An 18,579-nucleotide genomic window follows, 5' to 3' on the forward strand; every position below is an offset into this window, starting at 1 on the left:
CACTGTACTACAATCCTTGTTCACAGGAGGGGGCTATCGGACTCAGAGACTTGCTCCCAAGCAGATGTGTTTTGGCTCTGCATCACTCTACACTTCTATCTATCTGTCTTTTTTCCTGGAAGAAATCCACCCCTGCTGTTTTTTTACCAATTTGTAGTTGCTTGATTGACCGAACCCAAAGAGTACTCATTAACGGTTCCTTATCCTGGAAAAAAGTGAACAGTGGGGTGCTGCAGGGTTCTGTCCTGGGCCCGTTGTTGTTCAACATCTCTATTAATGACTTGGATGATGGAATTGGGGGGATGCTCATCAAATTCGCAGATGACACCAAACTGGGAGGGGTAGCTAATGCTGCAGAAAACAGAATAAGAATTCAAAATAACCTTAACAGATTGGAGAATTGGGCGCAAGCTAACAAAATGAATGGCAATAGGGACAAATGTTAGGTTCTGCACCTAGGCAGGAAGAACCAGCTGCACAAATAATAGGATTGGGGGGGGGGGTTCACCTGGCTTACTAGCAGTACATGTGAAAAGGATCTAGGGGTCTTTGTAGGCCACTAGCTTATCATGATACAGCAGCAAAACAAAAACAAAAACCTAACGCTGTTCTAAGTTGCATCAACAGAAGTATAGTGTCCAGATCAAGGGAAGTAATAGTACCACTCTATTCTGCCTTGGTCAGACAAACACCTGGAATACTGTGTCCAATTCTGGGCACCATAATTTAAGAAGAATGTTGACAAGCTAGAACGTGTGCAGAGGAGGGCAACCAAGATGATCAAGGGTAGACTAAAACTGATGAGGAAGGGTTGAAGGAGCTGGGTGTGTTTTGCCTGGAAAAGGAGACTGAGAGGAGATATGATAAAAGGTAAAGGTACCCCTGTCCGTACGGGCCAGTCTTGACAGACTCTAGGGTTGTGCGCCCATCTCACTCAAGAGGCCGGGGGCCAGCGCTGTCCGGAGACACTTCCGGGTCACATGGCCAGCGTGACATCGCTGCTCTGGCGAGCCAGCGCAGCACACGGAAACGCCGTTTACCTTCCCGCTAGTAAGCGGTCCCTATTTATCTACTTGCACCCGGGGGTGCTTTCGAACTGCTAGGTTGGCAGGCGCTGGGACCGAGCAGCGGGAGCGCACCCCGCCGCGGGAATTCGAACCACCGACCTTTCGATCGGCAAGCCCTAGGCGCTGAGGCTTTTACCCACAGCGCCACCCGCGTCCCTAGGAGATATGATAGCCATCTTCAAATACAGTATTGTAAGGGCTATCACATGGAAGAGGGAGCATGCTTGTCTCCTGCTTTTGTGGGTAGGACTTGAGGCAATGGCTTCAAGTTACAAGAAAGGAGATTCTGACTAAACATTTGGGAAAACTTTCTGACAGTGAGAGCTGTTTGTCAGTGGAACAGACTCCCAAGAGAGGTGGGGGACTCTCCTTCCTTGGAGGGCTTTAAACAGAGATTGGATGGCCATGTGTCATAGATGCTCTAGCTGAGATTTGTGCATTACAGGAGGTTGGACTAGATGACCCTTGAAGTCCCTTCCAAGATTCTATCACGTGGGGGCTGCGCGCACCCGGATATCGCGCGTGCGCCCAGCGCCCTGGAAGCGCCTTCCTCTTCCAGGTCATCTTTGAGGCGTCGCTGACGTCGTGGGGGCGGGACCGCGCGTGCGCCTCCTGCTCTCGGCTGCCGGTGAGGAGGAGGCCCGGCGGGCTCGGTTCCCTTCGCCGCTGGTGAGTGAGCGGGGCTGGAGGCGGGCCACGCGGTCGAGGCGAAACCCGGCGGCCCGGCGCCGCCTCTGCGCCCGCTCCCGGAGGAGGCCCCGAGGACCGCGTCCGCCGGCCACCGGGCGAGCGGGGCGGCTCCTGAGGGGACCCCCCTTGGCCCCGGGAGAGGCCGCGGTGCTTCCTCTGTGTGCTTCGGGTGCTGGAGAGGCCAGGCCTGCCGGGGGCGGCTCTCCTGTGCGGAGCTGGGGTGTTCCCACGGCGGGGGGGGGGGTCCCCTTCTTGGTCTCTTTGCGAGGCCTCCCCTCTGGACACAGCGCCTTCTCTGCCATGGTGGTGATCTGCTGGGTGAAGAGCTCCATCATGGCCGGCCTCTTGGTAGTGAGAGAGCGGGTGTACGATAAAGTTTCGGGTGGGCTGAATCTTCATATTGAAGGGCTGCAGCTCCGCAGTAGAACCCAGGCTCTGTCTGCAAAAAGTTCCTGGTAAAGTCCTCTGTTCTCTCCAGGTAGGAGATACCCCAGAGAGCTGCAGCCAGTCAGTGTTGACAGCACTGAGCTAGATGGACCAACGGACTGTCTGGGTATAAAGCAGTTTCCTGCTCCTAGCTCAAGAGTGAAGGCTTATTTAAGCAAAAGGAGTTGTTTGGCATTTTCTGGGTCCTTAAGATTTGGATTCTGGCATAACAAACAATATGGTAATAGAAATTGGAATGGAAGGCTGGAGGAACTTGCTGGCTGTTGTCCTGCTTTGTGTTGGAGCATGCTGATCCACTAGTAGGCTCTGATCCACTAACCAGTATAAAAAACTGGCAGTGATCTACCACACACTCCCGTTGTCATCCTTCAACTTAAACATACTCTCCCCGCCTGCCCCTTAACATGTGTGTACTTGGTGTGTTTATTTTAGACCCCCTCAGGGCCAAACTGGTCTGTCTTGTGTGTCATATGCACGTGGGGTGCATGTGTGGAAGGAGGTGGCTAACTGGACATTAGGGGGGGGGGGGAGTTTAAGGGAGGGGGACAAAAGGGAGGCAAAAGTTCTCTCTTTGAGGAGCCAGCTCTCTCCCTCCCTAAACACATCAACGTGAGTGGCAGAAATCAAGAGTGCCTTCCTCTCTCTAGCAGGGAAGGAGAGGCACTCCCCAGATCCCCAGCCAGGGGGAAGTCAGAGCCTCGAACAGTAGGAGTCCAATCATGTTATGCCCCTTGCCCCTAAGTTAGTACAGTGGTGCCTCGCAAGACGAAATTAATTCGTTCCGCAAGTCTCTTCGTCTTGCGAGTTTTTCGTCTTGCGATGCACGGTTTCCCATAGGAATGCATTGAAAATCAATTAATGCGTTCCTAGGGAAACCGCCTTCAGACCAGGTCCGGGGACAGTCTGTCCCCCGACCTCTTCTGAAGGCTGGGGGGGGGGGGACAAGGGCTTTTCTTCCCACCCCCAGCATTTTAAAAAAACCCGGGACAGCGGAGGACTTCTCCGCTGTCCGGGGCGATTTAAAAGCCCCTGGGAAGGCAGGCAGGGGGGACAAAGACTTTTGCCCCCCGCCAGCCTTCAGAAGAGGTCCTGGACCTCTTCTGAAGGCGGGCGGGGGGCGAAAGTCTATGCTCCCCCCTGCCTGCCTTCAAAAGCCGTCCGGGACAGCGGAGAAACGCGCTGCGTTTCTCCGCTCTCCTGGGAAGGCAGGCAGGGGGGAACAAAGACTTTCGCCCCCCGCCCGCCTTCAGAAGGTGTTCCCTCCCCGCCGCCCGGCTTCGGAGCATCGTTCCGAACCCGGGCGGCGGGGGCAGGTGTTCCCGCCCCACCGCCCGGCTTCGGAGGAGCCTTCCGAAGCCCGGTGGCGGCGGGAGGAGGTGTTCCCGCCCCGCCGCCAGGCTTCGGAGGAGGTCCGAGGACAGTGGGGAAGACGCGCTGCGCTTCCCCGCTGTCCCAGATATTTCCCTATGGGCTGTCGTCTTGCGAAGCAAGCCCATAGGGAAATTCGTCTTGCGAAGCGCCTCCAAAATGGAAAACCCTTTCGTCTAGCGGGTTTTCCGTCTTGTGAGGCGTTCGTCTTGCGAGGTACCACTGTACCTGGCAGGAACACCCCCCCCTGCACACACCCAGACCCTCAGGGCTGGTAGCAAACCCCCCCCCCCCAAGCGCTCAAAGGGCAGCAGGAAGGATAGCAAGTCGGCACACACATACACCCCCCAGCCCTCAGGGCGCCGCGTCCCCCTCACCCCAGCGCTCTAACCCCCAAGAGTGCAGCACAGGGGCAGGAAGGCAAGCCGGCTTGGCACCGCTCAGGCTTGCGGTGCTGCTCAGGCTCGCATCGCCATGGAGACTGGCAGCGGCGGCAGCTACTGCCACTGCATCCGAGGCTGCAGAGAAAGGCCCTGCAATTGACAAGAAACAATCCCACGATTCACTGGTCGATCACAATCGACGTGTTGTGCGTGCCTGGAGTACCAAGTTCAGTTCATGGCATCTCCAGTTAAAATAACATTAAGATCCATAAGAACAGCTTACTGGATCAGGCTAATGATCCAGCATCCTGCTTTCCCAGCCAGATACCTTTGGAAGTCCACAAAGATCTAATTTAGACAAGAATTCCATTTTTTGAAGGAATCCTTCCTGCCTCTAATAGCTTTTTTGACTTTGCTCTGATGGTACATTTCCTGATCTGAGGGATAACCTTCAGCTGTGTTTTTAAATAATGTCCAAATGTTTTGGTGTGATTTGATGCCCTTGACATTGCCTTTCAATTTACTTTTTACCAGGCCCCTCATTTTTATTTTTTTAGTTTCCTTTCTGAAGTCACATGTTATCAGGTTTATTTTCTTGGCAGTTGGTCATTTACATAGTATATTCAATTTAATAGTACTATGACCACTGCTTCCAACTGTTTTAGCAACACTTTCATCTTGGGCACCTTGGCACCACTTAAGATAAATCCAGGGTAAATCCATGACCAGCTGTGTTCTAGGGCATATTCATTTGGAGTACAGTGGTACCTTGGGTTGCATACGCTTCAGGTTACAGACTCTGCTAATCCAGAAATAGTACCTCGGGTTAAGAACTTTGCTTCAGGGTGAGAACAGAAATTGTGCTCCGGGCGCGCGGCGGCAGCGGGAGGCCCCATTAACTAAAGTGGTGCTTCGGGTTAAGAACAGTTTCAGGTTAAGAACGGACCTCCGGAACGAATTAAGTACTTAACCCGAGGTACCACTGTAATCAGAATTTTTTCCTCTTTGTCATGACTGAAATGCATATGTCACCAGTCTATATGATGGTAGTTGAAGTTACCCATTGTTTCACCATTCCCTCTTTTGATTGTTTCCTTCATTTCATTCATCATCTCAAGAACTCCTTGAACAGGGGGATGGTAGCATTTTCCTAGCACCAAGTTACTCTTAGGGCCCAGTATCATCATCCACAGTGTTTCTGTGGAGGAGAATTCCCTTTGGGGAATTTTGGCTTGCTGGGTCACATTGCCCTCTTTGATGTAAAGAGCAAATCCACCTCCAGTATGTGTCTCCCTAGAGTTCATATCCAGAGATAACATTATCCCACTGATTCTCTCCATTCCAATAGGTTTCCATTATACCAACTATATCAAGGCTAAGCTCAAAGACCAAGCAAACCACTTCACCCATCTTGGCACAGAGGCTCCTGGCATTAGCATATAAACACATACAGTGGTACCTCGGGATGCAAACCGAGGGATCCGTTCCGAGCCCTGTTCGCATCCCGAACAGAACGTAAGATGTAACAGCACGTGTGCGCGGGTTGCGTTTCACCACTTCTGCGCATGCGTGTGACATCATTTTGACTGCGCATGTGCAAGCGGCGAAACCCGGAAGTAACACTTTCCGTTACTTCCGGGTTGCTGCGGAGCGCAGCCCGAAAGCGCTCAACCTGAAGTGTATTTATCCCGAGGTATGACTGTACAATGTTTCTCTTCTTGTGTTTTGGCCTGCAGTTCTTTCGCATCTCTGCCCCTGCACAGGCTGCACTCACAGTGTTTAGTTACATGCCTCCCACATTTAAATTTTCATTCAGTTTCTCCATTTTCATCCTAGAGAGTGATTGTTCTGAACTAGATTTTCTTCGGCTCCTCTTGGCTCCTCCTGTAATCAGTTTAAAAGCTGCTCTTCCACCTTTTTAATGTTAATTGTCAACAATCGAGTTCAAGTTGACTGCATCCCTCTTGCTCAGGTCCGTGGTGTCCGAGAATATCCCCCAGTACTTAACAAATTCAAACCCCTTCTCCCTACACTATTGTTTCATAATTCATGAAGTTATTTTGGAGGAAGCCATGTCAATTAAATTGTTTATGTATGCCTTGATGTAAAAAAACCTATAGCTAAACAAACAGATAACGAGTGACCACCAGAAATGTTAATGACAATTGAAGCATCTTGTTTGCCAATTTGTTTGACGTGAAGTAGGAATTCCTTTGTTGGTTTAAATAAAAGGTCATCTGCAAGGAAAGCAAATTCTGCCTCTACTATTTGGCCATAGTTTGATGCTTCTCAGCGGTGTTGGTTTTTAATGTTTCCAGACATGGCTTTCTTCATCTTTGTTCCTAATGTTTCAGTAGAGTGTGAGTCACATGACAACATCTGCTCAGCATAGTGAAAGCTGCAGCAAGCAAATAGTGCCTTGTATTGCTGCTTGAATTCTAGCAAGTGGGAGACATAAGCAGTGAAAGGTGACAAGCAATGTGCCATTGTTGAAAGTATCATTGATGTCATCCTCCTTCCCTCAAAGGGTTTTTTGGCTGCTTGTATGATCATCAGCTCATTTCCAAAACAGGTTTTGCTTTGTCCAGAGCCCTCTGTCGAAGAGCATACTTCTGCAGTTAAAAAAGAAAAGAAGATTTGGCAGAACTCTCTCATCCCACATGTGATGCCCTCTAGATGTTGCTGGGCTCCAGTTCTCATCAACCCCTGCCATCATGGCCGGCGGTTAGGGCTAATTGGAGTTACAGTTGAAAATACCTGGTGAGCACCAGGTCAGAGAAGGCTGGTCTAACCAAAGATCTTGGCTAGTCCTGTGTTCCTTAACCTCTGGAACATGGCAGTTACTGCCTAGCACTTTCTGTTATGATTGCAAGCTGTTGAGATAGGAGGTCCCCTGGCTTTGTGCCTGAAGGGGGGATTAGGACTGTGTGCTTGGAAGCAGAGTAAAATGGTTAGGGTTAGGTATAGGGTTTAGGGTTAGGGTAAAATGGTTAACATAGCGGTAGTGTCAGAAAAATCAGGCTTGCATGGGATTTCAGAAGTCTCATTTTAGAGAAAGTTGATGTGTCTGCTGAGCTTATTTGAATGAGAGTGCTTTGGAGCTGCCTAACTATTGGTTTGGTGTAGTTCACAGCTGGAAGTATGTAAAATTGTCATTGGGAAAAGGTAGCATTTCCTCTTGGACACAGGAATACAAACTTCACAACCCGGTGATCTGCCCACTCTATTTATGAGCGGTTTACTTGAATGATATTTGGGCAAGTGTAGTTACTATGCTCCTGACTTTGTTTCAGTGTTAATGTTTTAAGATAACTCAGTTAGTATGCATCGTGATACCTAACAACAGGTATATAATGTTGTTCAAATGTGAGTTGATTTCATTAAGTATGAAGCATAATTAACTTGCACAATCATGATAATAAATTCCGCCGGGCCTTTGGTCGGGGTTCAGTCTGAGTCTTTTCTTTCTGTATAAGAACAAGCATTAAAGAGGTCTCCTAGCCTGCTCACAGGTCCTTTACAAGACCAGTGATAACAGTTGGCCCTGGAGAATATTAACCACTCTCAATTTTACGTGTGGACTGCCACCTGTCCAGATCTTAATTTACTCCGAACTAATTTTAAGATGTATTTTAATTAATTGATCGCCTGTTTTTATGTTCTTTGGATACTTTGTTAGTTTTATGATGTTAGCCACCCTGAGCCCAGCTCTGGCCGGGGAGGGAGGAGGTACAAATAAAAATTTATTATTATTTATTTATTTATTTATTTGTGTCATTCTGGAAACCAATCTTGTCTAAAAAGCTTTTGCCACAGAAGAAGCAAGGGGCAGGTTAGTGGGTGATCCGTGAGTTTGGGGAAAAGGAATGAAACACTTGTTCCCTCTCCCACTTATGAAACTACGGGGAGAGCCAATGTTTGGAGAGCCAAAGCTTCAGAACTAAATTGGAAATCTGGTTCACAAATAAAAGAACTGCCCTCCTCTGCATTGAACCAAGTGACTTCCTGTGATAGCTGCTTGTGGTCTAATCATGAAATGTTAAGCAGAGCTATAACTTTAAGCTAGTGGAACTAGAATGTTGGGTTAATTGTTCTGAAGTAGTTAAGAGACTATAGAAACACATCCTTGAGTTAATAAAAGAAGTGATGGTAAAGTGGGCAATCGATTTTGGTTATAACATAGAGTATGATAAATGGGTAAATTTATGGAACAAAGGGATGAAATTGACAGCGTGTTCCACTTTAAGGGAAAACCTGGAAAAAATGATGTACCGGTGGTATATAACCCTGGTCAAATTGGCGAAAATGTACAAAATGGGTAACAAAGCCTGTTGGAAATGTAAACGTAAGGATCTCTATCCTATGTGGTGGGTATGTGATGAAATGAATTTTTTTTGGGATCTAATATATAATGAACTTAAGAAACTCCTTAGGTACACATTTCCAAAAAACCCGGAGGCATTCTTATTAGGGATAATAGGGGATGAAATAAAAAAGGAGGATCATAAATTATTCCAATATGCCATGGTAGCAGCTAGGGTTCTTGTAGCCCAAAAATGGAAGTCATCGGAGATCCCAAAAGTAATCGAATGGCAGGCTAAATTTTTCGAATATACGGAATTAGCGAAAATGACATATAAAATCTGACACCAAAAAGGGGCAAAGTTTGTAGAAGAATGGGGTAAATTTGTAACATATATAGGAATTAAATGTAGAAGTTTAAGAACTACAGCAGGGTTAATACAGTGGTGCCTCGCAAGACGAAAAGAATCCGTTCCGCGATTCTCTTCGTCTTGCGGTTTTTTCGTCTTGCGAAGCAAGCCGCTTAGCGGATTAGCGCTATTAGCGGCTTAGCGGGTTTATAAGCGGCTTAGCGATCAGCTGATAAGCGGCTTAGCGGATTAGCTGATAAGTGGCTTAGCGGATCAGCTGTTAAGCGGCTTAGCGGATCAGCTGATAAGCGGCTTAGCAATCAGCTGTTAAGCGGCTTAGCGGATCAGCTGATAAGCGGCTTAGTGATCAGCTGTTAAGCGGCTTAGCGGATCAGCTGATAAGCGGCTTAGCGGCTTGGGAAAAAGGGGGGGGGGAGGAAAAAACCCCTGCAGGAACTCGCAAGACATTTTCGTCTTGCGAAGCAAGCCCATAGGAAATTCGTTTTGCGAAGCACCTCCAAAACGGAAAACCCTTTCGTCTAGCGGGTTTTCCGTCTTGCGAGGCATTCGTCTTGCGGGGCACCACTGTATAATTCTTGTGACGTGTATAGAAATGTAGAAGAAACTGTAAGAGAAGATGTCTATTAAGAAAACTGCAACTGGGAAGGTAGGAAGTCGAGGCTTGTTTTATGCAATGTAAATAAGATAACACCAAGAATGGTTGTAAAGATTGTTTTATTTTGTTTTTTGGAAAATGTCAATAAAAAGCATTTTAAAAAAAAGAGACTACAGAAACTTATTAAGTGATGTAAGTGGTGAGACTCAGTTAAATAAGTTTGAAGAACTGTCAGGAATGTTAGTGAGTGAGTTACAATATTATTAACTTAATGAATTATATAAAATAGATAAAAAGGTTGGGTTTGTGAATCAAACTTCCCAACTAGAAAGAGATCTGCTCAATAGTAACATTAGTTGTTAAAGTACCGTAGATTCTGGCGTATAAGGTGACTTTTTAACCCCGGAAAAGAGGTTAAAAAGCCAGGGGTCACCTTACAGGCTGGGTATGGGTGGTGTGGAGCGGAGCCCCCCCCCCCCCCCGCCGCTGCCGTTGCTTCTTCCAAAGCAGCAGCAGCGAGCGGCAAGCTCAGCTCCGTGCCGGGCAGCTTTCTCCCGGCGCAGAGCTGCCTAGCACAGTAGGCAACTGGCCTTATAAAACAAATCCCTAAATTGCAGCTGCTAATTTGGGGGGGGGGGGTTGTCTAATACGCCCGGTCGCCTAATACGCCAGAATCTACGGTAATGTAAAAAGTGTTTCAGATGCTATTAGAATGGCAGGCAAAAGATGAACAAGTGAAATCATCAATGATACACTGGGCAATGGATATAGGGCATAATATTGAAATGACAGCATGGGAATGACACTGGAAGGTAGATTTGAAATTTACAGTGTGTTATGGGTTAAGGGAAAAGAAGGTACCGTCTTCCATATGTGGTAGACCTGTAAGAAGGCTAAAACCTACTGGGAAATGATATATAATGAGTTGAAAAAAATGTTTAAGGTAACTTTTATGAAGAAACCAGAGGCTTTTCTTTTGGGAATAATAGGGGTAGAGATACCCAAACAATATAACAATTATTTATGTACACAACCACAGTGCCCAAATGATTTATGCCCAGCGAGGAAAGAAGACAGCGTCCAATCCAAAGAAGAAATCAGATAGTATAAAAATATTATCACCAATTGGGAGGGCCGGAAAATGGAATTGGGATTAAAACAGATGAAAGCCTCCAGTATTTCAAGGAGAAAAACATTTCTTGAGCCATGACACTGGTGAGCCCTTGAAGAGAGCTTGTTACACTTTGGGAAATACCAGCTTCCCGGCGGTCTTGTTGGGCTTTGGTTTTATTTAGGAGGTGGTTATGCTGCCCTTTAACTAATTATAACAGGTCTCCCAAAAGGATGGATTATGTGGAAGGGCTCCCTGGGAAGTAGAGCTTGGTTTGCTACTAGAGCTGGGATGATGGAACCTGTGGCCCACCAGGTGTCATTGGACTCCCAACTTCCTCCTCAACCTGAACCAGCCTTGCCAATATTCAGAAGTGATGGAAGGTGTTGACCAGAAACATCTGGGGGGCTCCTTCTACTTGGCATAGAGAGTGGGAAGCTTGAGGTGTAGTCATGATGCCTGCTCCCCAGCACAAAAAGATCATTGCTGCCTTACAGGGAAAGGTGTGGACACAATTTTTGCATGGTGGAGCTGTATGTTAACAGTCTGTGTAAATAGCATGGCTCATATGGCAGACTAGATATGAATTCCAGAACAATTTTGCCCTCCATGTCTTTTCTCGGAGATAGGCACATGTCTATTCTATTGCTAACATCACAGGTCTTTAAACATAACTTCACCTTCCAAGAGAGCAGGGTGATAGATGTGGACTGACCGCAGCTCACTTTATTTCTTCCTCTCCCATGTCTTGTCTCCCACTTTAGCCAGCTTTTTCCAAAAAATTCCTCATCCTTTGACATTTTTGGATGATGGAAGCAGGCTAAATGGTAAGCAGATACATGCCAGTGTGTGCTAGCTGCCTAGTTTTGTTTGAGAAAAGTAGATGTTTCCAGACTAGTGTGTACACTAGTGTGTACACCTTAATTGTAATTTTGGATACAGCCATTGCCTTCCCTCCAGAACAAGGTCCACGTGAGCGTTTTGTCCTTGAGCCAAGGTACTGCTAGTTCTGCAGCTGCCTATGCACGTGATTGTTTCGGCAAAGCAGGCAATGGCTGACTACACAGCAGGCATCTGTTTACTAGGTCCTGGCCCCCCCCCTCCAGTTTCTTCAAAGCAAGGCCATGGCAAAAACATGTTTTACCAATAAACATGACAACTGCCCAGGAACCTGAGACAAAATACAATGTTTAAATTGCAAGATGCTCGTAGGCTAGTGTTTCCCAGCTGTCGGTGTTTATACTACATTTTTTTTAGATTTGCCTTCAGCTGAGAGTAGAAATTTTCTTTAATGTCTTCATCCAGTGTTGGTGCATAAGCACTTAGAATAGTAGCCTGTTGTGTTTGGGGAAGTTTTATTCAAAGGGTTGAAAGCTGCTCATTAATGCCGGTAGGGACTTCTTACAAGAGCTTCTCAAGATTGTTTTTGATAGCAAAGCCTACTCCATGTATTCAACGTTCTTGTTCAGGTAGACCTTTCCAGAAGAAAGAGTAGCCTCCTTTTTCTTCCTTCAATTGTCCCTCTCCTGCTCTTTGAGTTTTTTGAAATGCTGCAATATTGATCTTAAAACACCACAGCTCTCTTTGCAATGATGGCAGTTCTGCGTTTTGGACGCTCATTATCTGTGTTATCCAACAAAGTCTGTATATTCCATGCTCCAAAGTTCAATTGTCTTTTACGACCGCTGGGTGGTGACCCCCCTGGGCGTGGTAATCCAGTCAGGGTAAAAGGGAGGCAGACTATGTTTAGGGCTTCGGGGTGAGCAGAGTGGATCCTAAATCGGACTACTCAGTCATGGATACAGCTGCCGAGCTGCTCAACTCTGCTTTAATTAAACAGATTCCTTAAATGTGGAAGCCTTTAATTAAAATGTACCATGGTGCAAGGCTGTTTTTTCCTCAACTGAGACACGTGCTTAAAATAAGGCTTGGACTCTCACAGTTAGAGAGGTGTATTCAGGGTCCAAGGAAATGCTGGAATAAAGAAAAAGCTTTTATATCTTTCATTCTAAAAAGCTGCAAGGAAGGGCTGCAGTTGAACGACGTGGCCCAGGGAGAGAGGGAAAAATAGTGGAAGTGAACAACTGGCTTCGCAAATGGTGCAAACAGGAACGGTTTGGATTCTTAGATCACGGAATGCAGTTTCTTGAAGATGGACTTCTGGCAAGCGATGGGCTGCACCTTACAACGGTTGGGAGGAATGTTTTTGCAAAAAATCTCAGAAACCTCATCAGGAGGGCTTTAAACTGACTAATGTGGGGGAGGAAGACAGTGCTCCTGAAGGTAGGAGTCTATCAATTGATGAAGATGATCATCCAAATGTCACAGACCGAATGGAGCAAAGAGCATGCAGACCTAGTGGTGGGAGGAGAAAATCCTTAAATAAGAGACACGGGGGAATGATTAATGGACTTCAATGTCTGTACACTAATGCGCAAAGCATGGGAAATAAACAAGATGAGCTCGAGCTCCTGGTACAGCAAACTAAATATGACATAATAGGAATCACTGAAACCTGGTGGGATAAATCCCACGATTGGAATGTAATAATGGAGGGATACAATCTATTTCAAAGAAACAGACCAGACAAGAAAGGAGGAGGAGTGGCGTTATATGTCAGGGATGTGTATACCTGTGAAGAGATCCAAGATTTAGAACCTCAAAGCCAAAGTGAGAGCATTTGGGTCAAAATTAAGGGAGAGAAGAATAACAGTGACCTCATTGTGGGAGTTTACTATAGATCCCCAAGCCAAACGGAGGACATAGATGATGCCTTCCTGGAACAGATGGCCAAGCATGCAAAAGGAAGGGAGATAGTAGTAATGGGGGACTTCAATTACCCGGATATTTGTTGGATGTCAAACTCAGCCAAGAGCATAAGGTCAAACAGATTCCTCACTGCCCTTGCAGACAACTTCATTGTCCAGAAAGTGGGAGAAGCAACAAGAGGAACAGCCATTTTAGATCTGGTCCTAACCAATGTTGATGACCTGGTTAGTGGGGTAGAAGTGGAAGGATCATTAGGCGCGAGTGATCATGCTCTTCTGAAGTTTACTATACAGCGGAAAGGAGCAGCCAAGCATACTAGGACTCAATTTCTCGACTTTAAGAAAGCCGACTTCATAAAGCTTAGGGAAGTGCTGGGTGAGATCCCATGGACAGTAATACTAAAAGGAAAGGGAGTTCAAGATGGCTGGGAGTTTGTTAAGAGGGAGATAGTAAAAGCACAACTTCAGGCAATACCAATGAGACGGAAACATGGAAGGTGCCTAAAGAAGCCAGGGTGGCTATCTAAAGAACTTTTAACTGAGTTAAGATTAAAAAAGGATGTGTACAAAAAATGGAAAAGGGGGGAAACCACCAAAGAGGAATTCAAACAAATAGCCAGCACGTGTAGACACAAAGTCAGAAAAGCTAAAGCACAAAATGAACTCAGGCTTGCTAGAGAGGTTAAAAGCAACAAAAAAGGCTTTTATGGGTATGTTCGTAGCAAAAGGAAGAACAAAGAAACCGTGGGGTCACTCAGAGGAGAAGATGGTGAAATGCAAACAGGGGACACAGAAAGGGCTGAACTCCTCAATGCCTTCTTTGCCTCAGTCTTCTCCGATAAAGAAAACAATGCCCGACCTGAAGAATTTGGAGCAAATGATTCAGCAGAGGAAACACAGCCCAGAATAACTAAGGAGATAGTACAAGAATACTTGGCTAGTCTAGATGTATTCAAGTCTCCAGGGCCAGATGAACTGCATCCAAGAGTATTAAAAGAACTGGCAGATGTGATTTCAGAACCACTGGCAGTCATCTTTGAGAATTCCTGGAGAACAGGCGAAGTCCCGGCAGACTGGAGGAGGGCAAATGTTGTCCCTATTTTCAAAAAGGGGAAAAGAGAGGACCCAAATAATTACCGCCCAGTCTGTCTGACATCGATACCAGGGAAGATTCTGGAGCAGATCATTAAGCAAACAGTCTGTGAGCACCTAGAAAGGAATGCTGTGATCACCAATAGTCAGCATGGATTTCTGAAAAATAAGTCATGTCAGACTAACCTGATCTCGTTTTTTGACAGAATTACAAGCCTGGTAGATGAAGGGAACACAGTGGATGTAGTCTACCTTGATTTCAGCAAGGCATTTGACAAGGTGCCCCATGATATTCTTGTAAAGAAGCTGGCAAAATGCGGTCTTGACTATGCTACCACTCAGTGGATTTGTAACTGGCTGACTGACCGAACCCAAAGGGTGCTCATCAATGGTTCCTCTTCATCCTGGAGAAGAGTGACTAGTGGGGTGCCACAGGGTTCTGTCTTGGGCCCGGTCTTATTCAACATCTTTATCAACGACTTGGATGATGGACTCAAGGGCATCCTGATCAAATTTGCAGATGACACCAAACTGGGAGGGGTGGCTAACACCCCAGAGGACAGGATCACACTTCAAAACGACCTTGACAGATTAGAGAACTGGGCCAAAACAAACAAGATGAATTTTAACAGGGAGAAATGTAAAGTATTGCACTTGGGCAAAAAAAATGAGAGGCACAAATACAAGATGGGTGACACCTGGCTTGAGAGCAGTACATGTGAAAAGGATCTAGGAGTCTTGGTTGACCACAAACTTGACATGAGCCAACAGTGTGACGCGGCAGCTAAAAAAGCCAATGCAATTCTGGGCCTCATCAATAGGAGTATAGCATCTAGATCAAGGGAAGTAATAGTGCCACTGTATTCTGCTCTGGTCAGACCTCACCTGGAGTACTGTGTCCAGTTCTGGGCACCACAGTTCAAGAAGGACACTGACAAACTGGAACGTGTCCAGAGGAGGGCAACCAAAATGGTCAAAGGCCTGGAAATGATGCCTTATGAGGAACGGCTAAGGGAGCTGGGCATGTTTAGCCTGGAGAAGAGGAGGTTAAGGGGTGATATGATAGCCATGTTCAAATATATAAAAGGATGTCACATAGAGGAGGGAGAAAGGCTGTTTTCTGCTGCTCCAGAGAAGCGGACATGGAGCAATGGATCCAAACTACAAGAAAGAAGATTCCACCTAAACATTAGGAAGAACTTCCTGACAGTAAGAGCTGTTCGACAGTGGAATTTGCTGCCAAGGAGTGTGGTGGAGTCTCCTTCTTTAAGCAGAGGCTTGACAACCATATGTCAGGAGTGCTCTGATGGTGTTTCCTGCTTGGCAGGGGGTTGGACTCGATGGCCCTTGTGGTCTCTTCCAACTCTATGATTCTATGATTCTATGATTCTATGATTCTATATCTTCAGGTGATGAACTTCATGTACTAAGTCTGTAGCTCAGAGAGCTTCCCTGAATTCCTGCCATTCTTGTGTTGTTCAACAGATGAGTGCCCTTTTCACCAACCAAATGGGCAGAGTAATTCAAAGAGGGCAGGGGAGGAAGAATCCAAAGTGGAGGAACCATCAAATCCAAAGTCCTGGCAGTCTTATGCTGACAAGGTAGAAGGTGGGGACAGCTGTTTCCCCCCAGCTTTTCTTGTCTCCTTCCATTGACTGTTGGTTTTTTCTTCCAGATCTTGCCTCCCATTGGTCTCAAAAGTAAGTAGACCAGCTCTATCATTATGGGCAGGCTTCCTCAACCTCAGCCCTCCATATGTTTTTGGCTTACAACTCCCATGATCCCTAGCTAGCAGGACCAGTGGTCAAAACTTCTGGAGGGCCGAGATTGAGGAAGCCTGATTTAGGAGAAGCGGCTCTGTCCATTTGCTCATGGGGCACTCTTCCAAGAACCATAGGATTGCATCCTTATAGGCAAAAGTTGATGCAAAAAGAAAGAAAGAAAGAAAGAAAGAAAGAAAGAAAGAAAGAAAGAAAGAAAGAAATGGTTAAAATAATTGTGCTGCTGCTGCAGATGTCAACTGATGAAGGCTTTGCATTGAAGAGAAATGCTCCTTGATATATACCAAACCTAGGCTTCGTCGCTCTTTATATGGCTCAGAAGCAGCACATTGGATTTTACTTGGCTACGCTGGTTGCTTGTGTACAGTCCATAAAACATGCCCCCTCCTTCCTGTCTTGTCAGGAGGTAAACAGCAACAGTATTTGCATGAGCGATACTTTTTGGGCTGTCTTCAAGGACAGCTCCCCTCAGAGTGCTATGCAGTACAGTACAGTGGTACCTCTGGTTACGAACTTAATTTGTTTTGGAGGTCCGTTCTTAACCTGAAACTGTTCTTAACCTGAGGTACCACTTTAGCTAATGGGGCCTCCCGCTGCCGCCGCGCCACCATTGTGTGATTTCTGTTCTCATCCTGAAGCAAAGTTTTTAACCCGAGGTACTACTTCTGGGTTAGCGGAGTCTGTAACCCGAAGTGTTTGTAACCCGAGGTGTTTGTAACCCGAGGTACCACTGTAGTTAGTCTGAACATCTCTACAAAGTGTGAAAGAAGCTAGGTAAAGATACATGGATAACACCCCCCCGACTTTGCTTGTCTTACCAGGAGTGGGGCGATGGCATTCATATTGACCAGTCCACCTCCCAAATAAAAAGCTCCAAACAGCATCTTGATCTGTCACTAAGCATTCTTGGGGGAAGATTTGGCCCTGATCCCCTCACCTATAACTGCCAAATAGGGTGCAGATGAATGCCAGCTGGAACAGACTTATGGCTGCCCCTTATTATAACAACTGGGGTATTAATTAAATTTTAAAAGTTAAGATCTCTCTGGGAGGCCATACTCACAAGTATGCATATGAATTTGTCTCAGTCTGTATCAGTGGGAAGGAGGAAAGGGCCAAGATTAACAAAATAACCCCAATTATGGTTGACCTTGCTGTGTTGAAATGTGATGTAATTGTGCTTATCTCCTTGCATTCTTATAGAAATGGTCATTTTAGCAAGAGAATTTCCTTCCACCACAAGGCTTGCCTGTCCTTGGGCAAGCTAGTTCTGTTCTCAGTGCGTGATCTTCTCTGTGTAGTTAGGAATAATACACAGACTATAGATCTTCCCACACCCTGTCACCCGGGCGGTAGAGTCAATATTGTCTGTACGTGGGGCTTGCTGTTGGAGAATATTCTGCCTGCCTTTGCATCTATCCCAGCTAGCTAGAACGGTGCAGCTTTGGGTCTGTTGCAGTGTTTTGCCTGTCAAGAGCATCTGGAATCAGCCACATGGTTGCAATGACCAGTGAGAGACTGCGTATTTCAGCCTGTCTCTGAATTGTACAGAGAAAGGGATAAAGCCTTTGCATAGCACCTGAATTCAGCCCTGGATGGTGGTCTGACCTCCTCAAGCCCCATGCAAAGGTGTGTGCCTCCTTTGCTCTCTGCCTCTCTGTGATTGTTTCACAGCTGTCTCCACTTCAGAATAAGCAGTGTATTAAGATGAGCTAGTCAAAAAACTAACTTGACAAGATAGGAAATTGACTCAGATAAATTTGTGGAATTTTGATATCAGCTCGTTACATCTAATACTGTGGGTAAAGACTATGGGCGCCCTCCTGCTTCTCAGTTCTCATTCCAGTGTCTCCTATATTACAGCATTTGCTCATCTGTTGTGGTTTGTCCTTGGTTACATGAACAACACTCCACATTATCTGTTTGTTGTATTGTTTTGTTATTTTTTAAACTATTTTTAAATTTGTATTGTCTAGTCAGTCCTATTCAGCTCTGCTATTTGTCCAGAATTCAGCTTCTTCTGTTTCCCTCCCTTCTTTAAAACTTGTAAATCTAAGTAATAGATTTCAAATGTAGAAATCTTGGGCGAAACTTGCAACATCAGAAATAGAACCTAATGTTTACTTAAGTAAAGAGAACACAGATTTAAAGCTGTTTCTCTGCCATCTATCTTTTGTGGGGCATGTGTTCTGTCCCAAAGAAGCTGTAGTATGCGGAATTGAGCTGTTGTAAACACTCTGCTTTCATGGTCACAATTTCTGGTAAGTTTCAGTTTTTAAAAGGTCTTGGAATAGATGGAAGGAAAGAGCTCCTTCAGGGGTGGGGGACCTTTTCAGTTGAAGGGCTGCATTTCCTCCTGCAGGCCACATAGCCGGGGGGGGGGGGGGGCAGAAGCAAACATGGGAAGAGCAATGGATGTACAATTTACCTTTGTACAGGAGGCTAGTTTCTACATGCACTCTCCCATCCCTCTCTATCCTCCATGCAGACCAGCAAAGAGATATTGTTAATGTCCAAGGGCATCTCTCAGCAAGGGCCACTGAGAGGCGTGGCCTGGCCTGCTTCAGATAGTTCAAAAAGCCCGATAGAGAGACTGGAGGGTTT

General features: G+C 46.1%; 1 protein-coding gene across 16 annotated transcripts in view; it reads left to right on the forward strand.

Moving 5' to 3' along the window:
• The first annotated feature begins 1,600 nt into the window (after positions 1-1,600).
• LOC114587348 (methyl-CpG-binding domain protein 1) overlaps positions 1,601-18,579 on the forward strand; it is a 112,469-nt gene continuing 95,490 nt past the window's right edge. For 14 of the 16 annotated variants that reach the window (XM_077921237.1, XM_077921242.1, XM_077921245.1 and 11 more), the window contains exon 1: positions 1,601-1,736. The gene's annotated coding sequence lies outside the window, so the exon portion shown is untranslated. Of the gene's footprint in view, positions 1,737-16,609; positions 17,605-17,628; positions 18,237-18,579 lie in introns of those variants that run through there. The other 2 variants (XM_077921238.1, XM_077921239.1) reach the window with 2 other exon arrangements.

This window comes from Podarcis muralis, chromosome 17, assembly GCF_964188315.1.
Source record: "Podarcis muralis chromosome 17, rPodMur119.hap1.1, whole genome shotgun sequence".
Taxonomy (NCBI): domain Eukaryota; kingdom Metazoa; phylum Chordata; class Lepidosauria; order Squamata; family Lacertidae; genus Podarcis; species Podarcis muralis.